The sequence below is a fragment of the Dreissena polymorpha genome, chromosome 7 (genome assembly GCF_020536995.1).
Source record: "Dreissena polymorpha isolate Duluth1 chromosome 7, UMN_Dpol_1.0, whole genome shotgun sequence".
In the NCBI taxonomy this organism is placed as follows: domain Eukaryota; kingdom Metazoa; phylum Mollusca; class Bivalvia; order Myida; family Dreissenidae; genus Dreissena; species Dreissena polymorpha.
The window spans coordinates 83,477,892-83,494,683 of record NC_068361.1 but is presented as its reverse complement, the minus strand read 5'-3'; the positions used below and the strand labels follow the sequence as shown (position 1 = coordinate 83,494,683).

At 36.0% G+C, this 16,792-nt stretch overlaps 1 protein-coding gene across 1 annotated transcript in view; it reads right to left on the bottom strand.

The window, feature by feature from the left end:
* LOC127838088 (ecotropic viral integration site 5 ortholog-like) overlaps window positions 1–16,525 on the bottom strand; it is a 103,205-nt gene extending 86,680 nt beyond the window's left edge. The window contains exon 1 of the mRNA XM_052365661.1: window positions 16,405–16,525. The gene's annotated coding sequence lies outside the window, so the exon portion shown is untranslated. The remainder of the gene's footprint in view (window positions 1–16,404) is intronic.
* Between the last annotated feature and the right edge of the window lie 267 nt (window positions 16,526–16,792).

The window sequence follows — 16,792 nt, the reverse complement described above, 5'->3', positions numbered from 1 at the left end:
CGTCCGAAGTTTTGTAGAAATACTAAAATAGAAAAAGAAAAAAACAACAATTAACAGGCAAGGGACATTGGAGTTGTAGGTTGTTGTGGTGGTAGTAGATGTCTGATGGCTGGACCCTCTTCTTTATATTTCTTTATATTGTAGAACAGAAGCTCAAAAATCTTTGTTTATCTCTGTCATGGCGACCAAGGAATGAATGTTCCGTTTGAAGGTTTTGGACACCATGCTAAATGCTTGAAATGCACTAAGTGACCTAGTGACCTAGTTTTTGACCCGGCATGACCCATATTTGAACTTGACCTAGATATCATTTAGACACAGCTTCTGACCAAATTTGGTGAAGATCGGATGAAAACTATACTTCTATAAGAGAGCGGACACCATGCTAAATCCTTGAAATGCACTGAGTGACCCCGTGACCTAGTTTTTGACCCGGCATTACCCATATTCGAACTTGACCTAGATATTGTCTTGATACAACTTCTGACAAAATTTTATGAAGATCGGATGAAAACTACTTCAACTAGAGCTTTGTCACAGACATGACGAATACCCCCACATGCCGCATTGACACATAATATTTTGCATGTCGTCTTCACAAAAAAAAGCGGACACCATGCTCAATTTTTAAAACGCACTAAGTGACCCATTGACCTAGTTTTCGACCCAGAAAGGCCCATGTTCTAACTTGGCCTTAAGATCATTTCCATAAAACTTCTGACCAAGTTTGGTGAAGATCTGATGTAAACTACTCGAATTAGAGAGCGAACACCATGCTGAATGTTAAAAGTGTCCCCGTGACCTAGTTTTAGGCCTGGAATGGCCCATGTTCAAACTTGTCCTAGAGATCATTTAGAAAAAACTTGTGACCAAGTTTGGTGAGGATTGGATGAAAACTACTTGAATTAGAGAGCGGACAACATGGTGAGGTTTAAAACGCACTAAGATACCCCGTGACCTAGTTTTTGACCCGGCATGACCCATATTCAAACTTGACCTAGACATCATCTAGATACAACTTCTGACCAAGTTTGGTGAAGTCTTAATAATTGGATAAAAACTACTTGAATTAGAGAGCCGACAACATTGTGATGTTTAAAACACACTATGCGACCCAGTGACCTTGTTTTTGACCCAGCATGACCCATATTCAAACTTGCCCTAGACATTATCAAGATACAACTTCTGACCAATTTTGGTGAAAATTGGATAAAAACTACTTGAATTAGAGAGCGGACAACAAGGTGAGGTTTAAAACACACTAAGTGACCCCGTGACCTAGTTTTTGACCCGGCATGGCCCATGTTCGAACTTGACCTACACATCATCTAGTTACAATTTCTGACCAAGTGTGGTGAAGATCGTATTTGAACGGTAACTTGAAATAGGGAGCGGACACCATGCTCAATGTGTAAAACGTACTAAGTGACCCTGTGACCTAGTTTTTGATCTGGCATGGCCCATATTCCAACTTGGCCTTCAGATCATCTAGATAAAACTTCTGACCAAGTTTGGTGAAGATCAGATGAAAACTACTTGAATATGAGAGAGGACACCATGCTGAATGTTAAAAAACGCACTAAGTGTCCCCGTGACCCTAAGGTTTTGACCCGGCAAGGCCCATGTTCGAACTTGGATTTAAGATCATCTAGATACAACTTCTGACCAAGTTTGGTGAACATCGGATGAAAACTTTTTGAATTAGAGAGCGGACAACATGCTGAATGTTTAAAATGCACTAAGTGACCCCGTGACCTAGTTTTTGACCCGGCAAGGCCCATGTTCGAACTTGGCCTAGACATCATGTAGATACAACTTCTGACTAAGTTTGGTGAAGATCAGATGAAAACTACTTCAATTAGAGCGGACAACATGCTAATTGCTTGAAATGCACTAAGTGACCTCGTGACCTAGTTTTTGACCCAGGATGACCCATGTTTGAACTTGACCTAGATAATATTTAGACACATTTCTGACCAAATTTGGTGAAGATTGGATGAACAGTTCTTCGATTAGAGAGCGGACACCATGCTAAATGCTTGAAATGCACTAAGTGACCCACTTGACCTAGATATTGTCTAGATAAAACTTCTGATCAAGTTTGGTGAAGATCGGATGAAATCTACTTGAATTAGAGAGCAGACACTGCTGTGGAAACCGCCGCCCACCCGCCTGCCAAGGGTGAAACTATAATACAGGCCTCGAAGAATCCACTCGACCGCTTGCATATGCGAGTGAAGATGACGGTCGGGCGAGTAAAGTTTGTTAAATACTCGACCGACCGGGCGAGTGCTGTTTTTCAAGTTGAGAAATATAAATTCAGTTCCAGAACTCCTGCCACATCGATACAAATTGCAAACAATTTTTCGAAAAAAAAGAAAGGTTTTGTACACAAAGAAACTGCACTTTCGTTTTGACAATGAAAAATGACGTCACAGGCACAGTTAAAATTATTCTCGAAATTGGCTGCGCTCTTTTCGTAGGTGTCAGTGCTCGTAGCTAATCGATTAAAAGTGAAAAAAACAGTTAAATATATTGGTCATTCTGTGAAGAATAAAATTTCATTTTAATGTAAATATCAATAAAAAAATAATACATAACTAGTTATTTATAATACTTCTTATATTTAATTAAAAATAAACAGAAAAAATAATTATTAATAAACAAAAAGTTAACAAAAAGGTTCTGGTTGATCATAACTTTAAATATAGATATATATTTTTTTTAAAGGCAGGGCAAGTAAATTAGAGTGAAGGGCGAGTGGATAATGTCAGGCCTACTGGCCCTGCAGGGCGAGTGGCTCTGGAAAAATTCTTCAAGGCCTGTAATACATCCCGTTTTTTCAAAACGGGCGTATAAAAAGTATATGCGTACAGTCAATGTGGTACTAGAAATGTATGTGGTCCACAGTATCATGCATGTCACTATACATGTCAATTAAGGAAGAATTTTATATAAAACAAATATTATTTTAACAGGAAAATAAATGTTTGTTAACAATTCTATAACATAATTACATTCTTCTGGGTCACATACTGGTAACTACAGTGTACAAATATTTTTACAGGTTCTGCTCCACAATACATGTATGCACATTTTGAAAAGATTTTGCTTTATATTCATAGTTTTCATATATTTATATGCTTTTTGTTGAATGTTTATAGGCTTATTACATAGAAACATGGTATCTACATGTACTCTTAATTATTATTTTTTTAATCTCATGTCTCCAGGCCTTTCCCCACAATTTAATTGTTCATGCACAAAGGAAAAGATTCTTACTTGGCAATGGATTCATTTTCGTTAAATTCACGAGTACTACATTGATTTCTACATATATTAAGACCTAACACACGACAAGCACATAATAATAATTTCATGAAATTTAGGCACAGTGTAACTCCTGATTTACTTACTCAGGCACAATGTAACCACTGATTTGAAAATTCAGACACAGTGGCAACATACAGCTGTATTGTGTGGTTTTTTTGCTCAAATTTGGGTCTGGTAAACCCAGTTTTTCCCAATCCAAAGGGACTTCGTCCCATTCCCTAAATGGTACAAAATACACTGCAAGCATGTGCTTGACGGCCCTGCATGAGGAGAGCCCTCAATGCTACATAGAGCCACTGAACGATTTCACCTCCTTACTGATGAAATTGTGAATGTGCAAGTATTATTAAATTTCAAAACAAGTCCTGTCAGGGCATGCATAAGTTTTGATAACAGGAAGTCTGTACTTTCAAGCCTCAGAGTTAAAAAGTTTTGCTGAACGCTCACTGTAGTTGAAGTTTTGACAGTGGGTAACAAATAAGCCCTGAGGATATACATTAAATTAAAATTGTTTGAATTATTAATTCATATTTATGACTTCATCTTATCAGACACCTAAGTGACTTGGTAGACTGTCACTTTGTTTACTGGTCATTGGAGAGTTAAGGAATTCAAGCTCAGAAATTCCTCCACATACTTCAAATAATGCACATTTTCTGAGAGAGTGATATTGATCCATATGAAGCCTCAATTGATTAAAGTCGATAATTCCTAAATGCATTTGCTGAAGGCATCTGAAAATTCAATTTCGCAGATGAAAGTAATTTGCTGTCGTCCTTCGATCCAATAACTAAAAAAACCTTAATCTGTTTATGTTGCATCAGCAAAATTGTAGGGAAACCAAATTGTTGCCAACAAGTCAGTTGTACATGTATACTATGATATTGTCAATATTTGCAGAACTGCACAGATCTCAGAGATTTGGTATCTCTAGACTATTCTAGTATAAAAATGATATTGAATATTTTTACCTAAAAATCTATAATGTTTTGAAAAGTAATAATTATATTATTAAAGAAAGAAAAAAAGGTTAATACAAAATATGTCCTTTCATTTCAAACCAGAACCAGAAAAGCATTACATTAGCTTCACTATTTTATCTGTTTAAATTGAAATTATTCATCGAACATTGGCACTATTAAAAAAAAATCTAAGTGAAGTGTTGTTTTGCTTGTTTACACATAATGTAGGCATTGATCTTCTTTCAAACTATGACAATTATTTTGAAAAACTTCATTTTACCAAACTGTGAACGCATCCCTTCAAAGTTACAAATTGATATTTGAAATGCTTTCAAGCCAGTCCTCCTGTCAAAACATATAGATCTTATGAACAAAATTTCTCAAATGGTAAAGAAAATCCCTACACAATAATTTAAACTCATTAAAAAAATTACACATTTTGACAAGGACATATTGCGAAAATGATAGGACCTCAAATTTTATAAATGAAACAAATGAGAATAACCATGAATGATGATGAACGCTGATTAGATTGTACATGAACATGATTACCGTAACAAACAGTTATCCAGATTGTGTTGTTCAAAGTAACTACAACTTCACATCCACAGTAGCCACTTGGCCACCACTTCTCTGGACTAGTAACCACAATCTTTCATTAACTGGTCATGAATCATTAGGGCCTAAAGCATTTAGGTGACTTCAGCACATGTTTTATACACAACCTGGTAAAAATGTGAATGTCATAATTATATGGTCTATTGCCTGATGCGCTACTTAAGTTGTACAACACTGTACATCCGTTTCTACATGAATTTATATCATGTTAACTATATTTGCTCATTTGTTAAAGAAAATTTATGATTAAGGGGTAACTTTTTGAACAATTTGCTGCAAATAATTCAATTATGCGTGTCACATAAACATGGATGGCAAATAATCTTATCATGTCAGGGCCCTCATTTGGCTGTTTTTGGGGCCGAAATTCGGCCCCATTCCCCCCTTAAAATAGAATACTTTTTCCCCTATTTCAGCTAAAAATTCCCCCCTCAAAAAAAAATAATTTTTTTTTTACTTTTATACCTTAGCTTGCAGCTGGTATTGTACTATTAACATTTGATTAAATGTATATTTATGTAAATTACATTAAAATATAGCAATTTTAAGTGCTGAATGGTCGGTGAAAAGATCTTCTAAAATTCCCCCTTTTCGCCCAAAACGACGCGAAATCCCCCCCTTTAAGGGCCCCGGCCACAATCCCCCAAAGTGTAGCAAGGGCCATGCATGTACATGTAGAGGTAATAGGCACATTCACTTTACTTTAGTTATATATGTTTGCAATGCATTTTAAATAATTTTAAATGCTTAATTTATTTGACAGAAAGTTACTATTAGGTTGTACTTTGACCAACGAGTTCAAAGATGAGCAAGTGATGTACCGATAATCGCTAGTATGAACCTGTAATTAACGCAATAAAAAAGCAATATATGAATTCTTTGTTTGTTCATTTCCGATAGTTGTTGTCTAACACCTTCCATTACACTTTGAAGCGTTTAGTATTTGTCACAGTTATTTTACTGAGAAGGTGTAGTACCATTGCGGTTGATAATTGAACTGTTAATTGGCACTACCAATGGTAATTGTCACAGCGCTTATGCTATCGGGCGAAACAATTGTTTAATACCGGTTTACAAGGTAATTTACACAATAACGCAAATGTAATGGTCCGTTGCCCTCAGGCATGCACCTGCCATGTTTTATGATGTTAATCTGGTTGTAAAACCCCATGATCGAAGTGTCATAAGATATCGAAAACAGGACAGACATTTGGTAAAATAGCGCTGGTAAATATACTGTCAAAAAACTTAGAGACATTAATTATGGTCGAAAACTCGTGTGTCTGAAAATTAAGAGTCACGAAAAATAAATATTTTTGCTAAAAAAAGGGGTGTCCGAAAACTTAGTGTGTTTGAAAACATAGAGTAATTATGGTACATGTATGTCTATGGGCAAATAAAATGTCCATTTCTCCATCTCAATGCAAGATGTTTCTGTTACATAAATAAAAATCAGATTATCTATGATTGGACAATTTAATTTGACAGGGGTTACAGTCTTTGAATTAATGAATAAATAAGCTTTAAATACCTTTATTCAAATTTGTAATGATTCACACAAAACAATTTGCTACAGTTAAATAATGATCACAGGTGAAATGTCAACATGGTCACAACAGTATTTTATTGATTTTGATGACATATTTTTACAATATTCACACATCAAATCCCGTGAAAAAAACATTGTCATGAGAATGGTTGGTCATGGTTGAAAGAAGCATTGCCAGACTTATAATTGCCTTTCATGTGAGACCATGGTTAAAAATGGTATACTGTATAACAAGTGCAACGCATAGAGGGTGCCAACGCTCGGCTGTGGATGCAGTTTTGAATAAATGAAAGCTTGTACGAAGTGACCGTGACCTTTGACCTAGTGACCCAAAAATGGGTGTGGTGTGTAGAACTCAGGCCTAAATTAAAATTATGTTTGTTTGCCCTTTACCGACCGACCCACTTTTTACCCCCCGACCCAAAAAATTTTATTGCGATTTCTGAAAACATATTTTTTTTTTTTTTTTTTCGCCAATCATAAAAGAGCCGAATGCAATATTTATTTCTGCGCATATTTATATCCCTGTCCATTCTTATCGCCCCTGACGAGGTCGCTAGGTCGCTCCGATGGTTGGAATTTCATAACCCCAGAATAGACAGTAATGCAAGCGTCTATAACCAGCATCGCGATCGGCGGTGTTCCGTGAAAATGGCCAAACGACATCATACTTAACTATTGGTTCGCGAAAGTAGTCTTATTGAATACTAACTATCGAATTTACGATGGACATCATATAATTAGTATGGATTAATGAAAAGAAAGTGTCATTCTACGATGAAGCATACGTTTTAGATACAAATAAAACTCTTTTTTTTTGAAAATGTATGAACTGAATGTCACAGAACAAGTGTTTGAAAATTGAAATGCAGTCTACTCCCATAGAAAAATACATCTAACAGTTACAGGATTATTGTTCGAAAATGCAAAATAAAAGACAAACATGATTAGATTTATATGCAAGTGGATCTGTGTTTAATCAGATTCATGTGCATATTCTGCTTTATTTTGCTTGCCACTCTAAACAGTTTACTGTAATGGCATGTTAGTGAAATGGATATTTAAAGGTAAACTTATTTAATATAATTTAATGTCTCTTAGCTAAATGCATCGACAACACTCAAGTATATATGTTTCAAGCGTTAATATATCCACAAACTGAAACTAACACGCTTAATTTATTTCCCCAAATCAAGTTTTCATGCTAATGTTAGTTGCAATAATACAACTCCCAGCTATTGACCTTCTGAGCTGTACGAATGTACTCATTAAAGCTCAGAGCATTCAAGAAGAACTAATGCTTATGTTCAGTTTGCCTTTCCGTGAATTTACTTTGCCATGCCGACACTATGCACTAACCGGTCAAACACTTTAAATTGAGGCCTGTAAAAATTTCAACTGGCCTGTGAATTGTTTCTCCTGGTAGGCAAGTCTGGCCTGTTAAATGTGACGGTCTTTCGCAATGTCTGAATTTTTCCATTAAAGGCTTTGGGCTGTCTTTCTACACTCCTTCAATGCTTGTTGCATGCTAATTAAGCCCAATTGAAGGGAAAGGTTGAAGTTAAAAATAAAAGCTGTCTGGCAGTTAAATAATGACAAATGCATTTGAGCAATTAACATCATATTATAATGAACACGTATTTGATGTTATAACACACAAGCATGCATTTCATATTGATATATGCAAGAAACACCAAACAAGATAATGTAAAGCTACATAGGGCTTCGTACACTGCAACAGTGCTTTAATAACGCTCGATTGGTCATTGTCGGCTCGGGTACTACTTACATGTACCCCGGGTACTCTTAAGTATACTTACATGTACCCCGGGTACGATAAATATACTTAATCGTACCTGGGAAATTTGACGCTAAATCGGTCGTTGTCGGCTATTTTTTTAAATTTTTAATTATATTGACATTTATATCAATTTTCTGTAAAATGGCCTTCTATATTATCGAAACTCATACTCAAAAAGCATGTTGATGCAGTTTTTTTAAAGAAAAGTTTGTTTAAGCTAATCGAAAGCGCGTTTTACAACATCTTATTTGGGGAGGAAATACTACTCGGGTACAGTCTAATATCGACTTAAATATTAAGTATATTAACCGTACCCGGGGTACATGTAAGTATACTAAAGAGTACCCGGGGTACATGTAAGTAGTACCCAAGCTGACAATGACCAATCAAGCTTTAATAACAGTGTTTTAAATATTCATAGACTATTAGTGTATTAAAAATATAATTTCTCAAATAAAATAAAATAATTTTCCTACCTACCTACCCACCTGTAAAATTTAGGGTCGGTAAAGGGCAAACCAACAATATTTTTATTGTGGCCTCATCAAGGTGCATCTACATATGAAGTTTCAAAGTTGTATGTGGAAGTGCTTTGATTTTAGAGCCTATGTTAAGGTTTTCGCACGACGCGGAAGGCGGACGACAGACGCCGAGCTGGCTATTACAATACCTCGGGTTTTATCCGAAAACAGCTAAAAAACTAAACAAACTATGGTTTTCAATGTTCTAGCTCTTATTTAAAAAAAGTAAACAAAATTCAATTTCATAAAAACATAAACATTATATTATAGCTCATGTATTACTAAAGCAGTCTTGGACGTAACCCACTCGACCGTTGACCGAGTCGATAATTTTTGCGTCAGTCGAGTGAAAATTCCAAGTCGGAAGCCCGATCGATCGAGTAATTGTTTTCATGTCGGAACTAAGTAACAAGTCCGAAATAGCTTCATATAGACACTTTTTAAAACAGAATCGGTCATTTACCTCCAGCACTCATTGCATGACTAGACGCTTATCATACAGTGGTGTAAGTCAATGTTGTGAGATGCTATAGCTATTATTATTACTGGTTGGAGAACTCACGGCGATTAATTTATGTTAATGTTTTTTTCTGTGTTATTTTTGAAGGTGCAACGCACAAACATCAACCGTAAAATGTGAATGAAGGTAGCAAGAAATAATATGAACAGTCAACAAAGTGAAAATTCCAACTGTCATGGAAAAATATTCGGTCTTGGCTTCGTTTTGATGTCTGCAAGACGAAGTAAGGAGGAATTTGATTCTGCATGTTCTGTGTCTACATTTCTGACTGGCTGGTAAGTGCATTTCATAAATCATGTAAACAAGATATGTGTTTGTCAGAAACACAATGCCCCCTAATGCGCCGCTTTGAAGCCATATAATAATTATTTTACCTTTGACCTTGAAGTATGACCTTAACCTTTCACCACTCAAAATGTGCAGCTCCATGAGATACACATGCATGCCAAATATCAAGTTGCTATCTTCCATAATTCAAAATTTATGAACAAGGTTAAAGTTTTGGGACAGAATGACAGAAAGGCCAAAAACAATATACCCTCGATCATTCGATCCGGGGGCATAAAAAACAACATGCAATTAGATATCCTGCATTAACTTACAAGTATAGTTTTAACAGATAAAGTTTGTATGTTGTGGAACAAATCCTGAAAGTATATTCAAATGTGTAACATACTGCATTTTAGATGCTGGTACCATCCGAGACAAATCAGATGAGGCTTAGGCGATGGTACTACTGCTACAAATGCCGTTATAGATTAAAAAGACTCAGAAGTTGGGGCAGAAAAGTTGCATTTTTGTTCTTCTTCTAATGCACAGGTATTATTGCTTATTGCTAGTTTGACAGTGCATTTACTTTATTCAGATATTTGTGTGGAACATTTGTATCATGTTATAACATTATTTTTTTCAGGCCGCCTTTAAGAGCAAACCTGACATGTCAGACCTGGATGTCACGTTGACTCAGACAATGATCATGATAGAATGGAGATGTCTGGAGACCTTGTGTTAATTTTTTGTCAGACATTTACTGTGAATAAAAACAGAATCAAGTGTTTATTTGTTTAATCTTCATTGTTCTATGTTTCTTCAATACAAACATAGTTACAAATGTAACAGAATATAACTTTAATTCGGGCTAGTTAAAATTAATTTGGGCTAGTGAAATTTCCAAGCTGGTAGCCCGACCGGGCTAGTGCCTAAAAAAATAATGCCAAGACTGCTTTATGTATTTTATCAAAATAATGTAAATATTCTAAATTATTTTTAGTATTGAAAATGTATTATTAAGATTACACGGGTTTAATTTTGTAATTACATAACTTTAAAGTTGACAATCATTATAAGGGAATATACATTTTGTAATTATACGGGTACAAAGGTCCCTCCATAGTTTTGTCAATAGGACATACCACATTTTTGAAATAGGTGCCAATAAAATTTATGACAATTTGCAGCAATTATTGTTTATAAAAGCATCACAATTAATTGTATTATCTGTGGAAAATCGTTCTGTGGGGAATCATATATAGCCTTCTTTCCTATCTATTCGTTCATCCCTATCTATTCGTGAACAATCTTCACGCGAAATTTGCCGCAATCCGAACAGTCGCGCATGCCCGGTTTCTATACAAGTTTTGACAGGAGATATTTTGCTACCCAGATATGTGAAAAATGCGAACTAAAAATGTAAGAAATCTATTCAATTTAACTATTTTTCAAAATATAAACTAACCTTTCGCCCAAAACAGACATCCTTTTAATGAAATATGCATGTAATTCACATTTTTTCTACGTGTTTACATTTGTCTTTCCGTCTGCAAGGCTGTTTGGATTGCCCGGATCAAATGACCTAATTTTATCAAGTAACACAGACGCTTTAGCTCAAAAATTGAGGCCCGCAATGGGGTTACTGCGATGTCTGTAGTCAATTAATTTTCAATTAACGTTCTGGCGTTTATCTTTTTGCAAATTCTACAATTGTTGAGCCCGATAATTCCTAATAATTTCTTTCGTTCAAAAGCCAACTCCATCCAGATATCATGGCAAGTATTGAAACTATACAAAAGATAAAATTCTAAAGGCTTACTATGATGTAAAGAAACATAGATCGTCTCTGCGCAAGGCGGCGAGGGAATATGGTGTCCCCTACCAGACATTGAGGGACAGAGTCTCTGGCAAAGTTGATCCTGACGATTTTGCGAGGGAAACCGTACTTGAGACAGAAGAGGAACTGGGGCTGGTAGAACATGCGGAACAATGTGCAAGATTGGGATATTATTGCCCCTTCCAATGAAAAACCACATTCAGTAACGTCCCCACGATCAGCAACGACGACCTTATAGCATGTGCCGACGCAGCTGGAAGCAACATACCTCCCTACTTTGTTTTTAAAGGTGAGGTATAAAAACGAATATCGAATATCTATGCCATTTACCATAGTTTATACAACTTTACGTCAGACAATTTTTAATTACGAACATGACTTTATAAGTAAAAAAACACTGTAAAAGAAAGAGAAACTCAATATGTATCTCATTTAAAACGATAAATTGATAGTGACCAAATGATATTACGTCTTTTTTTATCAATACTAACGATATGTTTCGGACTTAAATCTAAATAATATGTTATAATTTAACAGGTAAAAGATTCAACGAAGACTTCATGAAGGGTGCATCTGCTGGGGCCGGTTATGCTATGTCCGATTCCGGGTGGTCAACGACCACAGTTTTTCAGGATAACCTAAAAATCCATTTTCTAAAACATGTTAAACGGGACCACGAGAATCAACCCATCCTAATTATACTTGATGGACATACAACTCCAGGGTTTTTTTTTAGAAAAAAGGGAAGACGCTGGACGCTGGGTAAAAGGGGAAAATCGACCGCGAAAGAGACATATTTGGGGAAAAAATAAAAACTGATCATTTCAATGTCTATAACTCGCCTAAAGACTTCAGGTTTTTTTTTAGAAAAAGAGGCATGTCTCTGACTTTTTTGTTCTTAAACACATGAACAAGTATGGTATTAAAGTCAAAGTCCTAAATAAAGTTGCAGGGTTAGATCTAATAATGGGAAATGTTTTCAACTGGGGCAGGGGAAAGATTTCAATATTGTGATTTCAATTTCATGATGAATGGGTTGACGATCTAGATCTGCTACAGTATTGGAAGGGAAAGGTGCGGCAGCTGCCGATTGTCTACTTTCACTTTCACAATAATCCGACAGTATTAATCGATGTTGATTACATGTACCTCCGAATCCTGCTGGGTTTCAACGGTTTTTGATGATTCATTCTTAAAAAATGCGTCAACGCAATTAATGTTTTCAGAGTCCGAACGTTTTATTTTGTTCGTGTATGAACGCCAATTGTGAGACTTTTTTTCTGTTTTAACGTTTATACCCATCTTGGCTTTCACATAACCCGGATGATAACTCGACTGGTTTCCGGTAATTAATTGACGAATCACCCTTCTCGCGCAAGACGGGAATCCAGTAAAATAGTCACATGATTAATACGATTAGTTGCCCGGTTTCCATGACGTAATTTAAAAGCTATATATAGAATCACTGGGATTCCCAGATTTGAGTGTTCGTCGGGAGAGAGAGAGCGAGATCGTTGTACATGGTACAAATAGGATAAGTGTCGACTTCCCAAAAGAAAGAAAAAAACATTTCTTTGAGGGTAAAATATTATATTTTGGTGAAAAATTATATTTTTGGAGGGGAAATGGTAGTTTTAGGGGAAAATTTCTGGTAGGGGAAGACGCCGATTATCGGCGTCACTTTCTTAGTACAAAAACCCCCTGAACTCATACATCATCCGAGTTGATCCAATGGGCGCTTTCCAACAACATACACATATTTGCATTGCCGGCTCACACTACACATGTTTTACAACCTCTTGATGTTGCAGTGTTCGGGCCATTCAAGCGGTTTTATTACAGCGAATGTGTTGCGTACATGAAAACCAACATGGGTAAAATCGTAACTAAAAACGATATAGCTGCAATCGCCTGTCAAGCGTATCTTAAGACTATGAGTCCGTGGAACATTGTGTCTGCCTTTAAGAAAACAGGCATATACCCACTTAACAAGACAGCTATTTCACAGAACCAATTATACCCGTGTGAATCATTTAGAGACGAGACACCGCTTCAAAAGATAAATGCACTTTGTTCAGGAAAAGAGGCAATCGATGCTTATCTACAAAAAAGTCAGAAGCAGAAAAAAATAAAACAACTGTGCAAACAAATAAGAATAAATGTAACTGCATGAATAAGAAACAAAAACTTTCTAAACCAAACCCTGGTGGTAAGGAAAACACGAGCGAGCAGTACATTGAAGAAATAGACTTGTATTCCTCCCAAAAGGATGACGTGACCCCAGCCTTTCTGCAGCTCACAAAAAGTCCACAGCCCTCTACAAGTGGGTTAAATTTCATTCACATAAATGACATGCACATAAATGACAGCGACAATTGATTCAGAAGGGGAAAGCGAGGTTTGCTGCGTATGTGGACTTTTTTATCCACGCAAAGCTGACGAAAATTCGTTTATTAAAATAGTCAACTGGGCACAGTGTGATGAGTGCAGACATTGGGTTCACCTTGCTTTCTGTGACAAGAAAAGAGTCTTGAGGAGGGGAGATGCTTTTCGGTGCATGCACTGCATAATTTAAACTTCGAAAGACAAACTTTGTTATCTTTTTTTTGTTGTTAATATTTCAAAGTTTATTGTTGTTTAGACGTGTATCTTATTTCTACAGTTGTAATTTGTGTTTATTTTATGATTAATGACAGGAAATATAATTTCGGACGGCATATGTAATATATTCTCGTGGCGAAAGGGCTCATCTTTTATGTCTCAGTCATAGTGCAATTCACCGATCTGTGTTTCCCCTTCCGAGGCCTCAAATTGTGCGCGCGTGACGTCATTGAATGATGTGAACGAATACATAGGAAACGTTTGGATGATTCTGATTTGTCGACAGCAACCTTTTTGTAAGTAAATAAGTTGTGTTACCGAAGTTATCGACATGTTTTTGTTGTTTAAACTTATAGATAAGATATTGCTTGAACTTTGTGTAATAGTTTCATTAATCCATATCAACATGTAAGGCGCATGCGCGTTCAACCTCTTAGGTGGACGAATAGACAGGAAAACAGGCTAGATATAGCATACATGCCATAATTTTTTAGGTCCAAAGCGGGACATTCCATAAAAAATTGTCGGGACATTTGACCCAAAAGCGGGACACCTAAAACGATTTATCATTCCACCTTTACTGTAGTCAGTATAGTACTAACAAATACTCGTGAGTAACTTTTATTCAATACATAAAACATCTGATATGAAGCATGGAATCATAAACATAACAATAACAGTTTTATAAAATAAGACAATAGCAAACAACGAGGATAATATTCATCTGTTTAGAGTACAAAATCTAGAACATTACGACAACAATACTCATTATATTAATTGCAATGGCAAACATTAACGCAGGGGAGGCTATCCAGTACACTGAAAGTACTGGTTACAGTAAACTATCTACCGAACATTTACATCAGTTACACACGGAATGCGCGGCCGTACACATTTCAGAGGTAGGTTTTTGGTGGAAGCAAACTGTCTTTGTGTTCATTTTAACTCTCAACAACGCCTCAACCGTATTTACACCAACAAAAACAAAAGGACAAAAGAAGTCTATGGATGCTTTACTCGAATTATTTTTCTCTAATGTTAATAATCATATTTTGTTTTCTTCTTATATACACAGATTAAACTGAATTGTGAATTGTCAGGCGCTGTATTGGGGTAGTGTCAAACTGTCATGAATAACAACACGTTGTTTTTATTACAATAACACAAGACAAGATGGGTACCACTTTTACTGTTTGTTGCGATGTTTTTTTAAGCATGTATCCATGCGCAGTTTGTTACTTGTCAATTGTCGCGGCTTAATTGGAGTAGGGTCAAACTGTCATGCATAGCACCTCGTGGTTTTTAGCTTTATTGGAGTAGGGTCAAACTGTCATGCATAGCACCTCGTTGTTTTTATTACAATTACACCCAATTACACTAGACAGGATGGGTATCACTTATTGGACTGTTTGTTGCGATTTTGGTATATTTCACATTCGGATTATCCCGCTATTTATGAACTAAACATTGAATGTAAAAGACTCATTAATGACGTAGAGTTAATTTTACAAAACAATTGTTTTGTAAACCGTTTCAAACAAATACAAAAATAAACAAATTTTCAACATTTATTTCATTATAATACAACTATCGATAGCAATAAGCGACCACTATCTTGAAGACCACCATGGTGTGAATGCCTGATGAAATCAATAATTAGCCGATAAATCGCTGATAAGGTGTCATAAACAACACTGGTACACACGATAAGTAGAATCGGATTGTTAATTGGGGGCAATAAAGGGATTAGCGGGGGTAAGTGTTAGCGAAACAGAGCTTGAATAGCGAATTTTATTGGGAACCTATAGACCTTACATCGTTTTTTACGAATGTCGGGACAAATCGCCTCATATCGGGACGGCGGGACAAAGGGCCCAAAAGCGGGACTGTCCCGCCAAGATCGGGACATATGGCATGTATGGATATAGCAGCATTAAATACCCTTTTCAAGGATTAGAACTATTAGAAAGTCTGTCAGTCCTTTTACAACGCCAATGAAACTGCTATAATTTTAAATACTGGCCTAGATTTTGGTCATCTACTTATCAGTAGTTGTCTTGCCAGGAAATCTTTGTGGTCTGACAGTAAATATTGTGAATGTCTGTCATATAAGTGAACAAACACCTTACTTTTCTACGTTTATAAATTAATTGTTTAATTAATTCCAGAAACATCTATACTTGTCTCTTTTTTATGTTTTTGCGCTGTCAGATTAAATTATTCTAGAGAATTATTATTCTTAAGTTAAAACTTTTTGTTTTATGAAATATACTTTGATCATGTTGATAGTTAAATTAAATAACACAAGATAAAACAGGCATTATGACTGTTTGAAACATTTCCGTAATCAGCGAAATTCTTCACTTATAATTTAAGTTATGTTTTTAATTACCTCTGAACATTAGTAACTGTCAATAGTTTAGTATTCCAAGTAAAAACACAAGTTGACAGCTGCACTCTACGCCCTCGAAATCCGTTATAATCACAATTTCAATTAGTTGTAAAAACTGCAAATGTTTACGGCTACAACCCACCAGCATGTTTTTGTCTGTTTAATTTTACTTGAGTTGCGACACCTTAAGGGTTTTTCGGGATGGAATGAGTGAAGACTTGGATTGCGCATGCGTGAAGGGAAGAAGTTCTGGCAATTGATCGCTGAGGAAATATTTTGTTCCAGGAGTTCCTGGCCTCTCCTATTCCATCTTTTTGGTTTATTAGATGTAGTTTTTGTTACTCACTGCAACGAGACCACTCCCGATAAATTCTGATTCCATCTTGAC